General features: G+C 40.6%; 1 protein-coding gene across 6 annotated transcripts in view; it reads left to right on the top strand.

The window, feature by feature from the left end:
• The window catches only part of Camk4 (calcium/calmodulin-dependent protein kinase IV), a 260,827-nt gene that overhangs the window by 5,084 nt on the left and 229,693 nt on the right, over window positions 1-26,050 (top strand). The gene's annotated exons all lie outside the window — the stretch shown is intronic.

Here is a 26,050-nt window from a genome sequence, read left to right on the forward strand (position 1 = left end):
GCACTAGAAATTTAACCTAAATACTAGCTTCCCTGTAGCGTGTGCTCAGGAGAAGGCGAGAATGAATCATTTAGGAGAGTTAAAGGCAGAGTAATGAAGTAGTGAGGTTTTAAAGAGAAAGCAGTTCTGGGGCCAGGCAGGGGTGATTATTGAGAAAGGGTCTGCTGCTCTTCCTTCGTGTGCTAGAGTGGCTTATTTAAATCGTGTTATGCAAAAAGCCAGCTCCCACCTCATTCCCTGCTCTGAAGATCTAAACGGGTAGCAGTTTTACCTTGGGATTGATTCCGTGTGTTCCCAGATCTTTAGCCAGTGAACATTATTTTTCTTTGCTTAGGTTTTTCTTTTCTGTTGTCCGCACACATATAAGGAAACTTGTTTTCAGTACTGATTAAATGCAAAGCTTTCGTCATAGGCTATCTGAACAGGATTTCAACTTGTCAAGTTGTAACCTTTTCTTTTTGCAATTTGATTTCCATCCTTCTTTTGCTGGTGGTAGTTTATCTAACAGCTTTTTAATTTTAATGATTTTGATGCTGCTGGAGATGATGGCACTGGATTCTGGGTGTTTGTACTTAGTGGGAAGGAGTTGCCTTTCCTCGATGACTAGTGGTGTGTAAAAAGGTAAAACTTTGGAAAGAAATTTATTTATTTATTTATTTATTTATTTTGCTGTTTTAAAATTTCTCATAGAGACAAATTTTAAATTTTAAACTCATGAAACACTCAGTTTGAGCATAGGGTGATGTCTACGTCCACATTCATTTTCAGTCATGTCTCTGGGTGTTCATGCGAAGCTGTTGTATATTGAAATGAGATAGCTAATTCATATCTTTGAAAAGGTTCAAGAATCTCTCATGCCTGTGTGATATGCTGCAGCCTTGTGGTACAAACTTCTGATGAAAGAGATGGCACGCTTAAAATTGGCTACTCGGTGCTTCAGAAGTTGCGAGGTAGGAAGGAAGTGCAGCCGGATGCTGCTGTGGAGGGGATGATGGTCCCACAGCACATCGGCACAACGCCCCAGAAGCCCCTAACAGGTTCTGACTTGTTAATTCAAAAATAAGCCTCTCCGTCATGCCAAACGCTTGAGATGTGGGAAGATTTACAGGGAACACCTCAGAGTGTTCACATGCACGGGATGGGGGAATCTCCCAGGGAAGGAGTTTGAAGTTTGCTTGTTTTTAATTTGGCCCTACAGTTCTCCATTCAATTGGGGTTGTGCATATACATCTATTATAAATTTCGAAGACTTGTCCTGCTACATATATATATATTTTATTACCCTACAATCACCAGATTACAATATTTTAGCAAGAAAAGCAGAACCACTCAGAGCTGTACTTCTGCTCCGTTCTCCAGCAGGACCTTGTGTTGCTGGGTAAGCTCTCTGTAGATGGCAGTGTTGGTGAGCAGTGGGGTTGTGCCACTTGGTTAAGCTGGAGAACTAATTTCACTTCATAATCTAAGTGATTTTTTTTCAATGGAATAAACTTAAAATAAGAACCGACTGATATTTCAGCTGTCATTGTTTTTGTTTCTAATATCTAGAACCAGAACTCAATAAAACTCAATAAATGTGCACAGTGTTTGAGGCACAGAAGCCCAAGTGCTTTGTGCACTAGTGATCAATTTGAACTCACTTGGATTGATCTCAACATTTTTCTTTCTGTTTTGGGCCAGACCCAGGCTGGGGCAGGGGTGGCGGGGGGTGGGGGTGGGGCGCAATGGTGACTTAAAGCCAAATCACATGACTCCCTCCTGCACAGTTGTCAGTATGTCAGTGCTCAGACAGCAGCAGTCTTATGCTGTGAGGGGCACTGTGTCACAGTGCAGACAGCCCCCTTTAGATGAACTGGTTCACAGTGAGAATAGTCCCCTTTAAATGGTCCAGTTCACAGTGTAGACAACCCCCTTTAGATGAATTAGAGACTTGTTTCATCTATTAAAACTGTCTGTTATAAATGGGTGACTCCTGAATTCAAGAAAATTAGTTTCAAGGCCACATAGACAGTAGACCCTGAGACTGTGTCTAAAAACTGAAGGTCCTGAAGCTCTTAACAACCTGAAGCCCCTGGTCCAGGGGTCCTCAACCTCCCTAATGCTGCGTCCCTTTAACACAGTGGTTTTAGTGACCCCCCAATCATATATTTATTTTCATTGCTACTTCATAACCATACCTATGATAATGTAAATATTTTTGGACATAGAGATTTGGCAAAGGGGTCGCGACTCACAGATAGAGAATGCTGCCTCAGACAGGGCTTATAGAAGGCTGGCGTTGATAGAACTGGCCTACTTGCAGCCATCCATCACAAGGCAGAGACAACTTTGTTTTGGCAGTACAAGTACACATACCAGTGGGATACTCAAAAGTGTCAAGCAAGTAATTTTTTTTCTAAAACCATAATTGAAAATATTTTTGATATTTATAGAGCTTGTTAAGTTTACAAAAGTCACAATATACTAACAACACTACTTAAAATATCAACTAGCCATCATATGCAGGGATCTATGCCTAGAGGGCACATGGTCTTCTGCCCAGTGATTTGAGAGGGTGGTGTTTTGAAAGCTTTTCTGAGGGATCAGAGAGCTTACCTCTGGCTTACATTCCTCCCAGTGGTTTGGTGAATGGAAAGGCAAGACTTGGCTTGCCCTGCTCTGTGGTGAGGGTTTGGCCTTATGTATCCAAACCCACATCCTGACTTCAGTTCTGACCTATCTTTTGTTTCCACTTGTACCATATTGAAAGGGTGTTTCTAATGGACTTAGCTGTGTTCCCAAACACCCAAATCCAGAAAACCAAATGGAAGACCACTTGCTTAAAAGAAAATGCGTTAAATTATTCTGGATTTTTACTATAGTTGTTTTAGGTTTGTGACCTTTAGGACCCAAGCAGACTAAATTCATTATTTTAAAAAATACATTTATGTGGTAACTCAGTTATCTATCATCTGTTTGCCTGTCTGTCTGTCTGTCTGTCTATCTATCTATCTATCTATCTATCTATCTATCTATCGATCTATCTCTATTGTTTAGGATCCAAATTGACTTTTAATAATGAGATGTATGGTCATATGTATAGAATAAAAACAGTTTCACCAAAATAATACTTACTTTTATATCAATAACATATTGCAGTATTTTATGTTTTATGCTGTTTCATTATATTCTGTTTCATTCAAAATATGTGCTCATACAATCTAACATCCTGCTAATATTTGTGGCTCAGTTAGAAAATGCTGGTTTTGGACATAAATGTGGGTATACCAGACTAAAGTATGAGGCAGAGTCCTTTAATCCAGTGTCTTGCAGACCATTTGGCAACATTGCCCCAAGTAGTATACATCTGTCACAGGTCTGTGGAAAACCACCTTCCTCTTCCTTCCTCCTCGTCCCCCTCTTTTTCCTCCTCCTCGTCCCCCTCTTCTTCCTCCCCCGCCTTCTTCTGACTCCAAGTCCTTATTGGATTTCCCCTTCCAGATTTTGAGAAAATATTGGTGTCTCTAAAAGATCCACTGGGTACTCAGGAATCTGACCTAACTGATGGGGAGGTGTGTGGCTTTGCCAGGGGAAGCTTAAGTGTGGAAGGAAGAGACTTGGAGAGTGAAGAAGCTATGTCCTAGCAGTGAGTTTACTTCTGGCCCGGAGGTGCTTCCTGTATGGACCACCCGTGTGTCTCTTCTAGAAGGGCTTCAGCCAGTGCTCCTGGCCTATCTTAGCCCTGTTTACTTGGATTCCAGCAACAGGATCCCTGTGTGGCTTACACCACAAGCACTTTTCCCCCATAGGTCCAGAGCAGAGGCAGTCAAAACTAAGAGGCTGTCTCAGTGATTTTCCCAGTGAGAGCTTTCTTCCTGTCTTCAGAGGTGGCCACCTTCTGCTGTCTTCTCAGAAGATAGGACGAGGGCTAGAGAGAGAAAACTATATAGAACAGAGACAACTTCTCTAAGCTCTTCGGCGTCTCTTCTCCTAAGATCATTCATCTTGTCTGGAGAGCTCCATCTTCAGGATTTTAATCCTAAACATAATTACTTCCCAAAGATCAAATTCCTGCTGCCACACCAGAGGATAGGTTTCAACATTTGTGCATGGTACGGTGTGATGTATGAAGTATGAATATATGCACATATATACATATGTTATATATGTTATATTGAGCATGTCCTCTATATCCCTCAGCCTCTCCTTTCTCAATCCACACTCCCTTTAGTTTTCTTTGTCCCCTAGAGAGTTTCACTGTCACTTTCCATATATATATATATATACATACATATATATATATATGTGCGTGTGAGTGTATATGTTACGATTTTATATATATACACATTTATGGTTTTACCAGCATGTGAATTTTAAGAGGATAGTTCCATTTATGCCATGGCTGGTGAGAACTCAGTTTCTTTCTCTTTTTTCCTTCTTCCTTCTTTCTCTTCTGATAACTACTTTCATGTGCTATTCTCTTTGTCAATGCATCCAGGCCTTTCCCTTAGGTCTTTTAGGTTCCACAGCCCATCTGTTACACACTGCTGTAACTAAAGTTACAACTGCTTCACACTCTACCTTGATGCTTTGGCCTCTTTGCTGGTCACACGTTTTCCGTTTAATTCGGGTTTTTAGTGTGATTATGAATGTCTCTATGAAGCTGAGTCTTTGCGTGGAGAGTTGACTCAGGAGCAGGGTGGGACACAATTACTGCCTCGTTTTCAAAAGACAGAGTCCACAGGTTAGGCCTTAGCACTATTACGCATTCCTTGTCTCACACAGTGCGTACCACTTAGGAGGCGCTCAGCAAATGGTGTTTAAAGACTGAGCCAGGGAACCCAGGAGCTGCTCAGTGAGTAAAGGCTCTGCTGCAAGCCCTGATAGTCTGAGTCCTCCACCTGGGAAGTGCAGGGCGGAAGAAGAGAACCGACTTCCAGAAGCTGCCTTGTAGTCTCAGTGAGCTTGCTGCGACATACATGCCCTACCTCTGGTAAATAAACAAATCTCATTAACACATTTTAAGAAGAGACTGACTGTAATGAAGCAGATCAGACACTGGTATAGCCTTTTCTTTTATTCTTTTTTTTCCTTTTAAACCTTGGCTCTTCTTGGTATCTGTTTGTAAAACAAGTCAAGGCTGGTGTTCAATTCAAGACCCTCCTGCACTGCATGGCCTCTTGAGAAGAGGAATTTCAGGCATGTGCCATAGCCTTATGGTTATGATCTGGCTTTACTCCAGTGCCTTGAGAGGAAATGAAAAAGGAAAATATTGCAACTGGCCTTCCTCCTAAAATGTATATGATGGAGACCCTAATCCCATCCAGTGTTAGTTTCCCTTCTCCACAGTGCAAGTGCTGGTGAGTGCTACCCAGTAGCCAACAGCAAGGCCCCGCTTCTGTTGGCAATGTTCTGTGGTTATGAAGTGAAGAGGAATCAGTTTCACCTTCATGATCGCTCACCACAGGAAGACAGGAGTTAAGTCGAGATGATTTTCAGGGGCATTGAGTCGCTTTCTGGGCTATTTCAGCCTCTTAAGTATTTGGAAATAAACTCCTTATACAGAGCTGTAAGTCAGTTGAAGGCTGTGATAGGATCTCTGCCCTTAAGTATGCTATGAATGCTGTTACTGTAGGAGGTTGAAACACTAACACAGGTGTTCTATGTATTCTCTGCTTTTAACCCTTTCTGGAGATGAGAAGCGGCAAGAGGAGAGAAGCGGGGAGGGGAACCACAAAACAGCTTCAAAGGATTTTCTTGTAAACGGTTTACCCTCAGATATACATGTGGGTTTAGTGTTTGCAGTAATGCATTTGAAAACAAAGTATTGAATGTTCGCCATGTAAATTGTTTCAACCACTGCTTGTTAATTTTTTGATTATGTTTTTTCTTTTCTTTTCACTGACTGAGAAGTAGGTTTTGATTAAAAAAAATAAAATCTCTTGAGGAAGCTATGTATTAAAAGGAATTTTGGCTTTTTAAAATCTCCAAGGTTAGATTTATTATGACAAATATGGTGTTTAACTAAGTCAAGTAACCGTACCATCCAGATCAGCTTTGCTTGAAAGCCAAAGAGTGAGTTTTTTTCTGTATTTTCTATTAATCTTTAGCTTAGCTGTCTTTTCTTATATTTATGTTACTAGGGCATCTGCAGATTTATGGCTCCTGTGGCTCAGTGAGGAAGTGGAGTCAAGGTGTCATTGGCATAGAGCTGATGCACAGAGACCCTTTGATACCGTCCACTGACTTCATTCTGACTGCAAACGGACCGTAGCTGGCAGTGGTGTGAAACAGAGAAAGGCAGAGATCAGCATTTCCCTCTGTCTTCAGTGGCAGAGATCAAATGAGCAAAGGGACAGTCCAGTCTTGGGAAAAGATGATTTATAATGATGCTTAAGGGAGAATACACAACAAGGGGCTCTCAATGTGGGCCTTATGCTATTTCTTGGCCAGATAGATCATTCTATGTTGAAAGGCCACACCATACTTTGGAGGATGTTTAGCAGTCTCTCTGGCCTCTACCCACTGGCAGAAATCTTCCTCCCATGTTGTGATAACCAAAAATATATCTTCATGTTGTCACATGTGGCCTCCTTCCTACGCGGACAACACTGTCTTAGAAGCTTGAAGCTAGTCTTTCGCACAATTTTTATTTTGTTGTCTAGACAATTAAAAGCAACAAGGAGTGTCTGTTGCAGCCAAAAGTACCTCCCTTTGCTGTGTGATACATTAAGACTTCTGTTGTCAGCGCTTACTCTGCACCTTACTTAATGTTTTTGTTTAAATAATCTTTTGTTGCTTGCAATATTTGCTTGCAAGAATGATTATTTTCGCCACATTGAAATAATAAATCAAATCGTATATAAGACACAATTATAAAAATGTATTGAAAGAGAAGCAGACCATTAATATGCAGTTGCAGCTAGCAGTGTTTGTAGGCTACCAGCTGAAGACCACAAGCTCAGAGATTGTTTCTTCATTAGAAGAGAGATTAGCAGAGATTATTGGGAGGGGGGGTACACTGATAGAGGCTTTTCTTCCTGAGGCAATCATAATGACTGAACACTTGGAAGAAGTGTACTGTGATTTGTCATGTGCACTTGGCTCTTTAAAGGACCCCCAGTTGCTAGTCAACTAATCCTTTAGGAATTCTTAGGTGGCCTGGTGTGGTGGTGCCAGCCTTTAATCCCTGCACTCAAGGGAGGCAGAGGCAAGTGGGTCTCTGTGACTTCGAGGCCAGCCTGGTCTACAAAGTTAGTCTAAAGCTAGCAGGGTGAGAAGAGAAGGCAGTTAATTGTAGAAGATATGGTTAGGAGACAGTTGAGCCAGGAGAAACTGAGCTGAGCGAATAGCAGAGCAGGAGCTGCTAGTACCAGGAAAACTGGGAGAGGGACTGTTTAAGCAGGCCATTGGGGAACCGAGGGTGGAGAGGTTGGGCGAAAGGTTTGAAGGGGCTGGGCTGCAAACCGGGAGGACTGTCAGGGAGTTAAGAGAACTGGCTGCTGTTCTGAACTAGCAAGCCATTTTACAGAGAAGGGTGCTCCTGTGTTTTTACTGCTTACTATTTAATCCCACGCCTCTATGCCTCCTAACGTTGCTTTGGTAGAGATCTGAGCTTTTGAATAGTGAAATCCCAGGTATGTATGCTGGCCATGTGTGCAGTCAGAGTCAAAGGCTTTCATGCATAAACTTTGCCGACAGCAGCAATGAATCTAATTCAATATAAAAGATAAACTAAAGAAATGAATACATAAATAAATTTGTTTCACATAACCTGTTACGTTTAATATACTTATTAAACTAGGATTGTGCTGGAGAGGGCCATTGGAGTTTACAATAGATGAATCGTTCATTTAGTTCTTATATTGTATGAACTTTAAGCTTCGTTTCTGCTATGGGTTTCATAGACTTCCTGCCTAAGAAGAAGGAACATGGTCCAACTAATTGTTTTCATATGTACAGGGACACAGTATTAGTATGTTGGCCTCTGTTGCTTCTGCTGGTCTTTAGCAAATAGAAAGAAACAATTCATCTTTATTTTATGTACTCCATTCCTAAGGTAAGGCAAGGCAAGGCAAGGCAAGGCTTGCCTTTTACTTTGGAAATATTCAATATTTACAGTCAATGAAGTTACAACTTTGAGTTTAGTATTGATTTTTTGAAAATGAATTTGGTGTTGATTTAATATTTCCTAATGTTCTTATTTAACACATGAATAATTAAGGAGTAACGCACTGTAAGCAAAGGCTCTTAATTAAACACTACCATAGCTTTACTGTTTCTCATTGTATATTTGACGTACTGTGACTACAGAGCTTATTAAACATTTTTGCTTACAATTATTTTGTGGCACCACATGCAGGCTTCCTGTTTTTATAGAAGGATCCATATATTTGAGGCATACCTTACCTTGTACTTTTTACTGCTCCTAATCATAAGAATTATCAATATGAGAATATACACCTTTTATGCAACCACCATAGAAAGAAATTGAAAGAAAAAGACTAATACAAGATGGATATATAATAACCATATGTCCTGGGACTCACTCTGTAGACCAGGATGTCCTTGAACTCAGAGATCCATCTGCCTCTGCCTCCTGAGTGCTGGGATCAAAACTGTGCACCGTCGCACACAACTGCAGGACTATAGCAATCTTTCAGACAGTGATCTGTCTTATTGAATGACTGGGGATGTCTTCATGAGGATATAGCGAGCCTTGAATGTCTCCAGGAATTTACCATGTATATCTATAGCAAAGAGCACACCAGGCACAAAACATCCCCCCCGCCCGCCCCAAAGGTAGAAAAATCTCAAGATGTATGTCCTTTTTAGTCTTTTCCCCATCAACATGATACAAGCTAGAGTAATTTGGGAAGAGGGAACCTTAATTGAGAAAATACCTCCATAAGATTGACCTGTAAGCAACTGATGAGAGTAGGGCCAACCCATGAGGTAGTAGAGCCCTTCCTGCTAAGTGGTCTTGAATGCTATAAGAAAGCAGGCTGAGCAAACCAAGAGGAGCAAGCCAGTAAGCAGCACCCTTCCATGGCCTCTGCATCGGTTCCTGCTTCCAGGTTACTGCCTTGAGTTTTTGCCCTGACTTCCCTCCATGATAGAATATGCCCAGATAGTTGTAAGATAAACTCTTTCTTTCCTAGCCTGTGTTTGGTTATGGTGTTTTATAACAACGCACATTTTATTTTTCAAAATTATAAAGTATGCATATCACAATGTCAGATAAAGCATGGGGAGAGAAAGTTGTGTTAGTCCAGACAGGGCATTTGGCAATTGAAAGGAAAAATTGTAGAGAACAAGGAAAAAGGTGTCCACAGAAGCAATTGGATCCAAAATTTATGGATCTCAGAACTTACCATTAACCCATGATAAGGATAAAATATGGGAGTGTGTAAGACAGATATTACCAGGACAGCTTAATATTAAAGCAAAGCAAGAAATTGTCTGTAACCAGGTAAGGAAGGGGTGAGTATTAGATTGAGATCTGCTTGCTTGACTGAGAGGAGCCAGGACAAGAAACACAGTGTAGAGGTTAGCTGTCAGAAGTCTGAACTCTGCACTGCTGAGTGAAGTGCACACAACAGGGGCATGTGTGTGTCTGATTCCAAGAAGGCTTTGCACTGTAATGTATCACATGCAATGCCCACAACACAGAGTAGTCTTTATTATTAAAACAAAGCAACACAAAAAACAAAAACATTTCAAAGCATGAAAGCTGTGCTCAGAAAAACTCAAAAAGTTGCTAGACTTCAGGTGTAGTTTGTTGGCCGACTCTAGTCAAGCCTCACCATTTTCCTCACATGCGGACTTGGCATTAAAATGCTACCAATTTTCAACAGTGTAAAAAAAACACAATTAATCTCCACCCATCCTTTTTTGTCCATCCCATATCTTCTATTTGATGTTGATACCAAGGCTACCTTACCTAATGGTTTTGAAATCTGAAATCACACAACTTTACATGGATGAGTGTAACTTGAATTTCTATAGAGTTAATATTTAATGCACAGGTAGAAATAGCCATCTAGATGGTCACATGCAAAGATTGTGGAAAAGAGTTTATTTGGGCCAGGTGGTGGCACACTCCTGTAATCCCAGGATTTGAGAGGCCAAGGCAGGTGGATCTGTGAGTTTGAGGACAGCCTGGTCTACAGAGCAAGTTCCATGACAGCCAGAGTGACATAGGGAAACCCTATGTCCTAAAGAACTAACTGAATAAATAAATAAGAAAAAAGAGTTTGTTTTGTAGATAATAAGCAAATAGGTAACAAGCTGATTACTCGTCTCTCATATTTAATGTGATAATTAATAAATGTGATAATTAATAAAATGCTAAATAATTGATAACATACTTACTCTAACAATTTTTAATTAAAAATTGCCTTATGGGCTGCCCACTTTCTCCCTACCTATTCAACATTGTACTTGAAGTCCTAGCCAGAGCAATTCAACAACAAAAGGAGATCAAGGGGATACAAATTGGAAAAGAGGAAGTCAAAATATCACTTTTTGCAGATGATGATAGTATATATAAGTGACCCTAAAAATTCCACCAGAGAACTCCTAAACCTGATAAACAGCTTCGGTGAAGTGGCTGGATATAAAATTAACTCAAACAAGTCAATGGCCTTTCTCTACACAAAGAATAAACAGGCTGAGAAAGAAATTAGGGATACAACACCCTTCTCAATAGTCAAAAATAATATAAAATAGCTTGGCGTGACTCTAACTAAGGAAGTGAAAGATCTGTATGAAAAGAACTTCAAGTCTCTGAAGAAAGAAATTAAAGATCTCAGAAGATAGAAAGATCTCCCATGCTTATGGATTGGCAGGATCAATATAGTAAAAATGGCTGTCCTGCTGAAAGTAATCTACAGATTCAATGCAATCCCCATCAAAATTCCAACTCAATTCTTCAACGAATTAGAAGGAGCAATTTGCAAATTCATCTGGAGTAACAAAAAACCTAGGATAGCAAAAACTCTTCTCAAGGATAAAAGAACCTCTGGTGGAATCACCATGTCTGACCTAAAGCTCTACTACAGAGCAATTGTGATAAAAACTGCATGGTACTGGTACAGCGACAGACAAGTAGACCAGTGGAATATAATTGAAGACCCAGAAATGAACCCACATACCTATGGTCACTTGATCTTTGACAAGGGAGCTAAAACCATCCAGTGGAAAAAAGACAGCATTTTCAACAAATGGTGCTGGCACAACTGGTGGTTATCATGTAGAAGAATGCGAATTGATCCATTCCTATCTCCTTGTACTAAGGTCAAATCTAAGTGGATCAAGGAACCCCACATAAAAACATAGACAGTGAAACGTATAGAGGAGAAAGTAGGGAAAAGCCTCGAAGATATGGGCATAGGGGAAAATTTCCTGAATAGAAGAGCAAGGGTTTGTGCTGTAAGATGAAGAATTGACAAATGGGACCTCATAATAATTGCAAAGCTTCTGTAAGGCAAAGGACATCATCAATAAGACAAAAAGGTCACCAACAGACTGGGAAAGGATCTTTACCTATCCCAAATCAGATAGGGGACTAATATTCAATATATATAAAGAACTGAAGAAGGTGGACTCCTGAAAATCAGATAACAGCATTAAAAAATGGGGCTCAGAGCTAAACAAAGAATTTTCACCTGAGGAATACCGAATGGCTGAGAAGCACCTGAAAAACTGTTCAGCATTCTTAATCATCAGGGAAATGCAAGTCAAAACAACCCTCAGATTCCATCTCACACCAGTCAGAATGGCTAAGATCAAAAATTCAGGTGACAGCAGATGCTGGCGAGGATGTGGAGAAAGAGGAACACTCCTCCATTGTTGGTAGGATTACAAGCTTGTACAACCACTCTGGAAATCACTCTGGCTGTTCCTCAGAAAATTGGACATAGTACTACCGGAGGATCCCACAATACCTCTCCTGGGCATATATCCAGAAGATGTTCCAACTGGTAAGAAAGACACATGCTCCACTATGTTCATAGCAGCCTTATTTATAATAGCCACAAGCTGGAAAGAACCCAGTTGCCCCTCAACAGAGGAATTGATACAGAAAATGTGATACATTTACACAATGGAGTACTACTCAGCAATTAAAAAGAATGAATTTATGAAATTCCTAAGCAAATGGATTGACCTGGAGGGCATCATCCTGAGTCAGGTGACCCAATCACAAAAGAACTCACATGATATGTACTCACTGATAAGTGGATATTAGCCCAGAAACTTAGAATACCCAAGATACAAGATACAATTTTCGAAACACATGAAACTCAAGAAGAATGAAGACCAAAGTGTGGACACTTTGCCCCTTCTTAGAATTGGGAACAAAACACCCATGGAAGAAGTTACAGAGACAAAGTTTGGAGCTGAGACAAAAGGATGGACCATCTAGAGACTACCATATCTGGGGATCCATCCCATAATCAGCCTCCAAACACAGACACCATTGCATATACTAGCAAGATTTTGCTGAAAGGACCCTGATATAGCTGTCTCTTGTGAGACTATGCCCGGGCCTAGCAAACACAGAAGTGGATGCTCACAGTCAGCTATTGGATGGATCACAGGGCCCCCAATGGAGGAGCTAGAGAAAGTATCCAAGGAGCTAAAGGGATCTGCAACCCTATAGGTGGAACAACAATATGAACTAACCAGTACCCCCTGGAGCTCGTGTCTCTAGCTGCATATGTATCAGAAGATGGCCTAGTAGGCCATCAGTGGAAAGAGAGGCCCATTGGTCGTGCAAACTTTATATGTCTCAGTACAGGGGAACGCCAGGGCTGAGAAGTGGGAGTGGGTGGGTAGGAGAGTTGGGGGGAGGGTATGGGGGACTTTTGGGATCGCATTGGAAATGTAAATGAGGAAAATCCCTAATAAAAAAATTAAAAAAGAATGCCAAATGTATATAAGCGTTTCTTAACATGCATGTCTGGGTACCAGCTGTGTATCTGATGCCTGTGGAGGCCAGGAGAGAGCATCAGATGCTATGAAACTGGAGTTACAGATGAGTGTGAGCCACATGGGTGCTGGGGAATTGAATACAGGTCTTCCAGTTAAGAGCAGCCATTGCTCTTTACTGCTGAGCCATCTCCCCAACTACTACTTCCAATATGTTTTAATTGTTTCTGTTTACTAACATATACTAATTATATATTAAACAATTCTCTATACTATGTGTACATCTCAGGATGGCTTACTTAAGGTCTTTAAATTGGGACCTTATTTAAATAACTAATCTTTAAAAAAAATATGTGTGTGTGTGTCTGTGTGCGCGCGCGCGCGCGTGCGCGCGCATGTTTACATGTCAGGTATCTTTCTTCATTACTCTCTACCCTATCTTTTAAAGGAGTCTATCACTGAACCTTGCACTTATCAGTTAGCTAGGTGTGGTGGCCGGCAAGCTCCAGGAATCAGTCCGTCTCCACTTCCCCAGTGGTGGAGTTACACACTTGGCTGACCACACCCGGCTTTTCCATTTAGTTGCCGGGGATTCACACTCAGGTTCTCTATCTTGTCAGACAGAAACCTCACCAACTGAGATCTCTCCACAGGCCCTAAATAAGCAATCTTTTGTAAAAATAGAATCATTTACCTTATTTTGAAAAGACTTGGTCATATTTAGTTGTAGTAAATAAGATATCATTAAGTAAAGCAGGGATCTCCAGATTTGGGATATCCACGAGTTCGGATGTGTGACAAAAATAGGCTATTGTTAAAAATATTAGTGGATGTATCTGCTTCTTTTTCTAAGTTTTGCTTTTGTTTTTAACATTTAGGTATTTTGAAAAGCAAATTAAATTTGAGTTGTGCATATATGACAATTGAAGGTAGACAACATATTGCAATTTGGGAACCTATGCCCCAAAGCATTTTATTGGAAGAATTAATTGCAGATAAATTACTGTTGTATGTAGATACTGAATATTTTTTATTTGCATTTTAAAAAACTCTACTTTAGTAGGAGAGTATGTTTGAAGTAGATCAGCAGACCAAAACATGAACAAAAAAGACATCGTATTTTGCAAGGTGTGTTTTTGTACAGAAAGAGGAAGTGGGTACCTGTGAGTGCTTGTTCTGCATTTTTTTTTTTACCCGATGAAGGGTTTTGATAAGAACTTACTGCCATCGTAATTAAAAAGTCTCAGAGAAGAAAACAAAAAAAGGGAGTGTAGGAATACATCATATGCATTAGCTGGTGAGTTAACCTAATTCAGTAAGGCTGGTGGTCAGGCCTCGAGGAGGCAATCCTAGGGGAAGGAGGTTCCTCTGTCTGCTTGCAAGGACCTCAGTGTGCATTAAGGGACTTGATTGATGAAAAGTTTTGCTCTCGCATGGCTGTTCCTGAGCAGTGCTTAGGGAATTGCAGGCCTTGGTGCCAGGGGTTGAGCTTAATGCTGTGAATGGGAAGCGCTCTCAGCCCCGCGCATATTAACATGTTATGCTCACCTCGGGGCTTTCTGGCTGAAAACTTCAGCAGAGATAGAAGTGACTTTATGTTCAAGTAGAAGCGTTAGCTCCATCTTCATGATTTTTATGTAGTTTTAAATTATTCTGGAAAACTCAAGTATTCCCACTTTTATTTTGACAGCCAGAAGATGGTGAAGGGTTTTGATAAATTTGAAATTATGGGCCAGATGGATAGGATCCCAAGGTGTGGAAGTAGGCCACACTCTCCTAAGCATGCTTCTTGTTTATTAAATCCAGCTACGCCTAACCTAACTGGTACCTCACTGCCCCGCCCCACCACCCCCGATTTCTCTCCATCTTCTTCATCCCACCAGAGCCCAAGTTCCTTTTATGATCTATGTGCCTTCCCATGTCACAGAATGGATGCTTTCATTTCCTCACACATGTTAAGCCATAGCCCTCAGGGTTCGTACACTTGGATCTGTGCCTGTGACAGGTAATTCATGTTGCACACAGTGTTTAGAATAGGCCGTCATGAGAAGTGGAACAAGAGAACCCGCGTGCCCTTTCCTCTCTCTGTCATTCGAGGACACAGTGACAAGGCAGACATCTGCAAGCCAAGCTTCCCTGGAGCCAGGGTGGCACTTGGTATCAGACTCCACTTTCCAGAACCAAGAGAAGAAAATGCCTGTTGTTGATGTCACCCCATCTGTGATACTTGTAATGGCAGCTTGAGGCAGACTTAGGCATCCCTGCGCTCGTCCTCCCTCCCAAACCTGTCTGCTTTCAGAGTCTGCGGAAAGTGTTCTCCCTCTGCAGAGACCCATCGTTGTCCTGTCCTTAGATGTCAAGGAATGTGCACCAGAAACCCACTTCCTCCACGGCTACAGTCTCCTTGTATGGTGTATCTAGGGTAGCTGAGACTGAGTTAATTTCTTTGTCATGTTTATCTTTTTATTCCTTTTTTTTTTCTCAAGAGGAGAGCTTTCTAGCATACTGCTACCTCTGAGGACTCTGGACGACAAGAGTTCTGTGGTCACATTCTTCTCTCTCTCTCTTTCTCTCTCTCTCTCTCTCTCTCTCTCTCTCTCTCTCTCTCTCTCTCTCTCTCTCTCTGTCTCTCCCTCTCTGTCTCTCTCTCTCCCCCCTCCCACCCCTGTTAGTGCCAGCTCTTCGGTACCACACTGTGCATCCATACCTGTTGGCTCTGCAAGTGCTGCCGCCTGCCAGTTCCTGGTACTTTACTTCCTCGGCAGCTGGCACGGGATTTTTCTGGTGCCAACTGAAAGCTCGGCTATTAAAAAAATAAAACTTGGCCCATCTCGACTATCATATGTTCCCATCAGGACTTGGATCCAACGTTCTGGCGATGATCACATGATCATTTTGGGCACCTCTCTCTGAGAACCCAGTGTTCCTCTGGTCGCCAACCACGTTTCCACCCATCTATTCCACAGGCAGTTTCCAGCCATCCAAACTCTGGGCTGCTTTTGGTTGGTCAGCTGAGGGCTAGCTACCAATGTTTTGCTTGATCTTGGGAAAATTTTAACCTGTTGTTTCCCCCCCCCCCCTCTGTCTGTTGCTTTCTCTGACTGTTACTGTTGGTTTTATATCTTATATTGTAAATTTCCATGAATAAGATTCATATTTCTTATGTTAATGAATAGCTAACACACAGCACTGAAGCTTATATTTCTGCTTCTGAATAAGGCTTTGCAAGAGCGTGAGTTGAGTCAAGGGAACAGATGTATGGCAGTTGTGAGATTGGTGGGAAGACAGTCCTCAGCATTAGGAAGACCTGCAGCAGGCTTCCAATCCATCTACCTCCGAACAGTGCCATTTCAGGCAAGTCTACATGGAGCCTCAACGCCATCTGTTAACAAGAGATAACTGAATGAAGTCAGTGCGCTAATTATGCACCACCCAGCATGCATTGCTGTTATTGGTGTTAATTTGGGGGTGTTTCTCTGGAAAGGCTGAGGGATGATTGCTGATTGGCTGCATGTGATTGGCTGCATGATTTCTCAGCCATGTCTAAAGATTCCAAAGCTCTGAAGTGTGTTGGAGATTTTCTGCTCTTGCAGCTTCCAAATGAGCTGTCTGGGAGCGCAGGCTCGCGGAGGATCTCAGCTCCTGTTCTCCCAGTGGAGGGCATTCATTATTCAGTATTTCCGAGTGGGTGACCCCTGATCTTTGTATTTTACAAATGGAAAAGAACATGCAGTATAACCTTAAGGCTTTCCATTCCTGCAGATAACAAAGAAAGGATGGTTGGGGCAGTTTAAAATAACTGTTGTAGGTGGTTCTTTATATATGATTTTTTTTACAGCTTCCTTGACTTCTCAGAGGAATGTTAAAATTGGAAAATATTAATCTTTTTGTTGCTTTGAGATCTTATTTGCACTAACACTTTATTAAAAATTCATTAATTTTTCTTATTCAGAACAATGCATTCTTCACTGGCAAGTTAAATAGATAGACCCAGAATAGACACAAGTTGCCTTTAATTCAGAAATGAAAATGAGAGCCTTGGAAAAGACCTTAAAAAGGATTTATTAAGCAGTTCTGTGGGTCTCTGCATATTGATAAAGATGAGTAACATAAAGGAGACTTCTTACACGTTAAGTAATCCTGGTAACTAGTAGCCAGACTTAGGGATTGTTTTTCTCTACCTTAGTACTTAAGCGGGGAGGAATTCAGCTTGATTTCCAACCTCATCAGATATTTCTTTACACACTGCATTTAACTATCTCTGCTTTCTGATGGAGGGCTTTCCTTGTAGCATGGATGAAAATAAATTAACAAATGTTGAAACTATGTTAACAAGATAACCTGGCTAGGAAAAGGAAATAGGCAAAAGAGGTACGGACAGCATCAGGACTGCCTTCCTTCCCCGAATGTCACTTCGAATCACTGCCTGTAAAGGAGAGACCACAGGGATCAGAACCCAAGGGAGATAGAGACTCCCAAGCGTCTATGGCTGCTGGCTACCAAGCAGTCTCAAGACCAAACAGTGAGACTTCAGGCTACACAAAATAAATGAAGAACTCTAATAGATGTTAACAGACTTCCTGGGGGAATTTTGACAATGTAGAAATATATCCAGCTCTAGTACCTACTATGTTGTTAGTGAATCTCAAATTGAAAAGGATATATATATATCCTTGTGTGTATATATATACACATATATATATATATACAAATACACACATATAAATACATGTATGTATGTATACACCTATACATATATATGTGTATTGGTATAAATGCAAATATGCTTTTTTTTATAACATGTGAGTTTTGAAAAAAGATAAATTATGTGCTGTATTTGCTAAGGAAATATTTTTGTAAATCCTGCATTATCTTTTTGAAAAATAATAATAGTTTTCTTTACAACTAACTAAGCTACAGATATTTGTATTTCCCCTATTTTCCCACTAATACCTTCTTTTTCTCCAAAAGTTCGTTCTGGTCAGCTGCGTTGAGTTTTGTTGTCTTGGCTGCCTTGTTCAGTACAGTATTAGTTTCTTATAGAACTGTAAATCTCGAGCAACGCCAGACAAGCTTCTACACAGTAGCTCCAGATTTGCACTTGTCTGTTGCTTTCCCCAATAAGCTGGGATCTTGAGCTTTGGAAAAGACTATCACAGAATTGAAGTATCCTTCTTGGGTCTTGTTTCAGGAGACATGGTATCTCCAGCCATGGTAACAACCTGCCCATCTGAATTTGCCTAATGTGTGGTCACGATTTATCCCTGTCTTTACTGAGTGTAACCTTGAGAGTAGAAGAGGGGCTCAGTCCCTTTAAACCACTCGCCTCTTCAGTGTGCTCACCAGTTGTTTTCGTTCAGTTATTTGGAGATTGTTGCTAGATAGTGAGACTCCCCACTCAACTTGCAGGATGACGTCCCTGAGGTCAAGTTTGATCATGTCACTCCTCAGCTTCAAATTCTTTAAGATCTTTGGTCTCCTGTGGTTTGTGGCTCTCCTTTCCACACACACATTTCTCTGCTCTTCCAGTCTCTCTCACATGTACATTTGCTCTCTCAGTCTGGGATTCAGCTCTACCAGCTAGTGTCTGCATCAGGATAGGTCATGCTACCTCATGATAAAGTACGGCGTTTTTATTATACCATCCCTCCAAGATAGACACACACACACACACACACACACACACACACACACACACACACACACACATGCACACACACAAGCATGCGTGTGAGAAAGAGAGACAGAGACAGACAGGCAGACAGACTCAAGACCCTGCTTTATAAATGCCTTTTCTGGGCTGGAGAATTGGCTTAGCTGTTAAAGGCCAGGCTCACAACCAAAAATATAAATGCCTTTCCCTTTCTCAGGATCAGATGTAAGGTATCAATCATCCTGGGTAAGCCCTGATTGAGTTCGAGGCGGGCAACCTTGCATACATACTTCTGCTACTGTCTGCTATCAGAGTCTGCTTCTATATTGGACCTATCTGAGATTTTTAGATCTTGTATGACTCCACAGTCCCTAGTATATGTTAAATAAAATAAATATTTAATAATGCTCATTAAACTGTGGTAAGACAGACTTTTCTAGGCCCACTGAGATGGGTACAGATATCACTGTATGGAGTCTGGTAGCTGAGTAGAGAGGAGATAGGCTCAACGCTGAGTGCAGCATGGACAAGTGGGAATTTATTCCCAAGGCACAGGGACAGCAACTGGAAAGTGCCCAAGCTGCCAGGGGTGAGATGCATCCCGACTATGCCAACCCTACTGGGATCTGGGTCTTCTGCACTTGGACTCCACACTCTGTCTCCTCACAGATGCCGTTTTCAGAAACTTGGATTGAAACCATCCGTGCCTTTTCCTCCTACAGCTTTCCTAAATTATTTCAGAATACAAAATTGCTTACCTACCAGAAGCCTCCGCAGATTCAGATGGTAAAAGCGCACTGTTGGCTCCCTATGTATTGTGTTCATTTTGGGGCGAGCAAAGGATGCCATCTTAATGACTACACGGCAGTCAATATCACTGAATGCAGGGCAACAGTTTGAACTTGACCTCACTCCATTCTGGCCAGTGTTCCCACTGGAGAAAACCCTGTTCTCCAGCTGTTCTGACCTCGAAGCTCAGAGTCCTGCTGTGCCTGATGTCTTGTTCCAGTCTGGAGTTATTTGGACAGAGATACTCAATTTATACAATCCAACTGAAGAAACTAGTCAAATATCTAAGTGGCCCCCAATTTTAAAAAGGGTATCTACATTAATATATAGGACAAAGTTAAATCCTTCTTTTTTTCTTGAATGTTCTTCCTGACTTTAGCAAATTGAGCATTTGAGCAGATGTAATAATAATAATGTAATAATCAGTCAATATTTCCAGATTATGGCAGCTAAAACTTTTATGGGGCTTGAACATGTTATGAAGCTTCCTTTCTTTTAGTTGAGGACAATATTTATCCTCCAACTATAATTATATGTATAATATGTTACATATATATACATATAATATGTTATATAATTATAACTACAAATGTATTATTTGAATTCATTTTTAAGGTCAGTTAGAGCTATTGTTGCTTGATTTGCTTTAAATACATTGCAAATATAGTTTCCCTTCCATAACCATCAGAAAACACATCAGAAAAAAAGCAACTTAGGGACGTATATTAATTTCCTTTTTGTTGCTGAGATAAAATACCATGTTCAAAGCAACTCATAAAAGAAAGCCTTCAGTGGACATATATGGCTTCAGAGGGTTGGTGTCCAGGGTGACAAGCAAAGACATCATGGCAGGAACAGCTGAGCGCTCACATCTGGATTCACAAGCAGGAAGCAGAGAGGACCTCACAGTCTACCTCCAGGGCCATACCTCCTCCAACAAGGACACACCTCTTTTTAATCCTTTCCTACTGTTCCACCAACTGCAGACCAAGTGGACAACTATACAAGCCTATGCAGCGTGCTCTCATTCAAACACCATAGGAGGCAAGGAGTTCAGTTTAGAGACTGCTCATCATTGAAGCAAGTCAGGGCAGGAACTTGAAGTAGACTATCTTAGCACAGAGGTCCTCAATGTTCCTAATGCTGCAGCCCGTTAATACAGTTCCTCATGTTGCTACTATGACCCTCAACCATAAAGCTCTTTTCATTGTTATAACTAATTTTGATATTGCTGTAAATCATAATGTAATTACCTGATATGTAGGATACCTGTTGTTATGCTACCCCTGTGAAAGGGTGGCTTGGACCCATCAGATTGAGAACCACTGCCTGAGAGAATGCTGTTTGATGGTTTGCATGCAGGTTCATGTATAACTAGCATTTTTATGTAACTCCAGGCAACCTGTCAAGAGAATAGTGCTGCCCACAGTGGACTAGACCTTACAGTGTTAGTATCTCACCAATATGCTCAGAGGCCAGCCTGATCTAGGGGTTCCTCAGTAGAGATTCTCTTCTCAGGTAACTCTAGGATCTGAAATGTCAACTGTTGAAGCTAATTAGGACATGCATATTCTGGTCTTCTTAACTCCAGTGTTCTCATGTATGGTGATGTTGGCAAGTAAAGTTTAAACTACTTTAGTTGATAAGACATTTTTTCTTTTCTTTTTTTTTTCTTTCGGTTTTTGAGTCAGGATTTCTCTGTGTAGCTCTGGCTGTTCTGGAACTCACTATGCCCACTAGGTTGGCCTCAAACTCAGAGATCTGCCTGCTCCTGTCTCCCGAGTGCTGGGATTAAAGGCATGTGCCTTCTTGTCTGGCTCAAGATAGATATTTTTATTCAATGTTGTGAGTAACAGGAAAGAGGCAGAAGTGTGATTTTTGTTTTGTGACCATGCCTATGAGGCATGGGCACATCTCTGTGCGGGTTCCTTGCTTTTGCTCCCCTGGCGCATGGTCATGCTCTTGTTGTTTTTCACTTTCCACTTTACCCACTTCTAGATTATTAGTTTCATAATTTCACCAAAAAGTGAAAGACTTGTTTCACTTTGTTCCTACCTTCCAACTTCTTTAACATTAAAAACAAAAACCAAAACCAAAACAAACAAACAAAAAAAACTTAAAACTGTCTGCCCCTTCCTGCCTTAGCTTACTTCTTAGATAATAGAATGGCATACTGAATACCTATGATCTACTCAGGTAGGTAGAACATACACAAACCCCTGATGATTGTGCATATCCAAATCATGTGAAAGAAGTTTCCATCCCTGGGGGTAAATGGCTCTCGCCAACGACTGAAATTCATTGAAACCTGCCACAATGTAGAGCATGGGATTGCTTGCTGTGATCTATAGATCTTTGTACCTATTTGTGCAGTTAGGATCTCTTATAATTAGAAGCTAAACTGGGTGTCTGGAAATAATTCTTCAGACCATTGAACATAGCACTCATCAGATCCTCTCGGGTGTTTAAAGAGCATCGGTACCAGGGTTAGTCCACACAGACATCCCCTGTGTACTCACAAGAGCTGGGAGATGCAATACTGTCTCTGACGCCTCACTCAGCAATCTGCTGCCACCATCGCCAGTCCAGCTCCCTAAGAAGGACTTTCTATATCAGTATACGTTCAGAATCTGCTCTTCTGTGTTACCTCTTACCAGTTAGGATGCAAATGTAGTTTAACAGCCGTGTGCTAAACCCTCAAGAGAAGCCCTTCTTGGATCATCTCACACAGTGCTGCCTGTTTATCAGCTCGTGTAGCTGAGCACAAAGCTGGTTTGGGTTTGGCATGGTGTTTGAAAGCATGCAGGTTTACTTTGCTACACTGCTTCACTTTGGAAATTAATGGGCTAGGTGCATGGACTTTGTCCTTATTCTAGCTTCTCCCAGAGCAAAATAAAGCAGATTAAACCGTAATACTGGCATCTACTCATCTTTATCCAGGGCAATAGAGATTTATTTTACCCATCATCTCAGCCTGGGCAGGGGAGGTGGTCTTTGTGCTAGTTGACATACCCAATAAGTCCAATAGAGAATCAGGATTGACTATCGTTTTGAACTCATAACCAGCCAGTGTCTATTCTTAGGATATTAGCAGTTTTTGAGTGCATGAGATGGTAGTAAAGACTCTGAACATAACAACTACAAGTAACAGCTCTTATCATATCCCTTACATAGTCAGGTTTGGGCACATAGCTTCATGTCTGATTGTATAGGTGGCTGTGGAAGATAATATTCCCTTGTAGAAGATAGGAATTTATGGAACTTCCTACAGAAGGTTATATAAATACCAGTTCATTCATAAGTTTTAGAGTTTTATCAGAGAAAACCTCTGATATATTCATATATGGATCGAATTCTGCATCTACTGTCAGTGGAAATGTAATAAATGTTTGCTGAGAAATATTTTTATTTGCTACATACATATATGATGTATGTATCTAAGATACATATATGTAAATGTATATATACCTCCATACTTATCCATTTATTAATTCAAAAGATAATTATGTCAAATATGAATTCTGTTTTTTGTATTTATGTTATTTCTAAAAGTGTTGATGAAACTTAAATTTATACATTTATGCATATGTTATAGATATCATTTTATATTTATATACAATTGAACATATCACTTGTATGTCAAAGTATTGGTTGTGGACTCAGAGTCTGGACGCCTACAGCCTGAGGGTCAGGCAGCAGTCTCAGGGAGCAGGAACTCATGCTTAGATCTTGAGGTGAAATTACTTCCTCCTCGGGCAGACACCAGTTTTGCTATTAAGGATTTTCAACTGATTGCACAAGATCTGCTCAGGCAATGGAGAATAGTGTCTCTTATTTAGTGCCGCCTTCTGTATCTCTTACCATATTTACAAATACCTTTGTGGCACCTCTAGGACGAATATTAATCAGATGCGTGTCACTTAGTGCAGCCATGTAGACGTCACAGGTACTAATAACTGTAACAGCAAAGAAGGATATGAAGTCAGATTAATTTGAAAAAAAATACCACATTAATGCAGCTCTGGTATTTCTATCTTCCAGGTGCTCAAGTGTCTGTTATTTTGGCTCCTAGCTGTCTCTCAGAGACACTTGATTGAGGATATTTTATTGCATTTTTCAGGCTATCTCATTATTTTTTTTTCCTAAACACACTTGGGATGCCCTGGATTAAATGGTGGTTAGGGAGAATGGATTGATTGTAGTCACGTGCCGGTCTGTTTGCCTCTATGCATCTGTGTTTGTGTCTTGTATGTAGCCCATTTTCTTTTCTTCAGAATTGTTTGCCTCTATGCATCTGTGTTTGTGTCTTGTATGTAGCCTGTTTTCTTTTCTTCAAAATTGTAAGCCTTTAGGGAATCACATTCGACATCTTCATTCAGTAGAAATTTAATAAATGTTTGCTGAGAAACACTTTTTAGATAAATAAATGGTTATTACGTCTTAGGCTCATCATCTTCATATTTGCTTGGAGCCATCACGTTTCCTTGTCAAAAATGGAACGGCAAGAGCTTTGAGACCTGGGCTGCTCTTTGGAGATGTTCTCAGGAGGAACCAGCTGTAAAATGGAGCAGGAGCAACATTTTACAACCTCCTGTTACTTTTGCTTTTTATTATGACAGGCTATAACTTTGTTGCGTTTAAGAGATTATTGAATCTCTGGGAGAAGAAATGGAAAAGAACAGGATAGAGTAAGTTCCTGAAAGTGCACCTGCCTTTGCTTTATTCTGGTTTCCTCCCACACTGCCCAACACTTGGCCTTGCTCTCAGTGGGGCTTGGTGGTAGCTTGTGCCTCCCTTGCCAGTGAAAGCTATTTATAAACCTTCTTATTGTCATGGCACATTATCAGATCAAGCAAAGCTGGTATCTCTCTCTTACTCCATCAGTGGTATCTTGTGCTCTAGAATCTAGATGTGGTCAGGGACTGTGTCTTAAATCAAGTCACATTGTGCACAGATAAATTTTCCTGAAAAGTTGTGGAACGTTAGAGACTTGGGTGACCATCACCTCCGATCCATCAGCTGTATCTTTGTATCTCTGCACAATCCCCAAAGCTACCTCCTTTTTCAGGGGCCATCCTAATCACTAGGTATGAGTGACATGACTATATAAAATAGGTTTGGGAAGTGAAATCAGTTTCCAACTTTGAGTGAATTACTGGTTGAATTTGAAGATCTTATTTTAAAATAACCCTTTGGACTGAATTTAGCTAGATCACCTAAGTTCTGTTTGTGTGTATAGTCATGAAAACATAGATCAATTAGTTAGGTTCTCATTGTTTTTCTCATTGAACATGAAATTGAAGCCTAGAAGGTGATCTTAGCCAGTCACTTGGAATAAAGTCCAATCTTGTACAGCTTAAATGTTTTTAAGAACAGAGATGAGCACAGAATTATTGGGTTGACTTTGATGATGTCCTAAAAAAGCAAACCAGCTTGGTGGTTATGAGTGCTTGTTGCTCTTGCAAAAGATCTGGCTTCAGGTCCCGGCACCCACACGGTGACTTACAACATCTGTAACTCCATCCAGTTCAGGGGATCTGGTGTTCCATTCTTGCCTCCTTCGGCACCAATCATGCATGCTGTGCACATATGTGCATACAGACAAATACAAAATAAAACACATAATGTGCATATACATCAAAATAAAATAAAAGCATTTTTCTCAGAATATTGTAAGATTAATAATTTAAATATTTAAAATCATGTCCTATATTTTATATATAGTGTGATATATTCATATCTGTATTGACTTAACTAGATATAATTTATAAATATATTAAGCATATCTAAATAGTCTGTACAATTATAAAATAATAAATTCTCTGTGAGGGAAGAAAATTAGGAAAATATAGGCAAGGAAAAGCAAACAACAGAAATTAATTTTAGTTCTGTTACCCAGAAGTGGTCATTAGTCTCATTAGTTTGTTTTGATTTATAGTTTCTTATCTATGTATTAATTTTTCATTTACTTATTTCTGTCAGCATTTTCCCACTTGTAAAGTTTATGTCTTACAACTTTAATAGTGGTCTATAAAATAAACTTTTAGTAACAGATACAAAACAAAACATTCCATATATTCTTTCATTGAGAATTCAAAATCACACACAACAATGGCAGCTGACACTTAACAGAGAGATAGAACACATTTTAAAATGTTGTCTTCAACTTTTATGATACCCTTCAGGGTGGGTGCTGTGAACAGGAGAAAGCTGAGGGCTGGACAGAACACTGGATGAGTTTGGGCTGCAGGTTATCAGACTCAGAACCGTCAACTGTCATATTGCCTCATTCAAAGTGACTTCCTTGTCAAATTTGCTACATCCCCCCAGAAAATATAATACAATGACGTTACATCACTAGCAAACTGACTATGCACATAAGTCTGATGCCCTGGCTTGACAGGGCTGCTTTGTCATGTTTTCACGTGTTGAAGAGAGGCATCTGGTGAGAGTCGGGGATAGAGTACTTGCTGTGGATGGGCTGTAAGTACCAAAGGCATGGTGCACTCAATTAAAGAAGGAAGATTTTAGTCACAGCCTGTTTTTAAATGTCCAGTTTGCTTTTAATGGGCTCAGCATAGTATTAGAAAACACGAACTAAGCACTTGGAATCTAGCTGGTATACATATTTTGGCTCATTTTGTGAAGACTGCATTTCTTGAAGAATGCTCATGCACTGAGGGCCCTAGTGTGTTA

This window comes from Mus musculus, chromosome 18, assembly GCF_000001635.26.
Source record: "Mus musculus strain C57BL/6J chromosome 18, GRCm38.p6 C57BL/6J".
Lineage (NCBI taxonomy): Eukaryota > Metazoa > Chordata > Mammalia > Rodentia > Muridae > Mus > Mus musculus.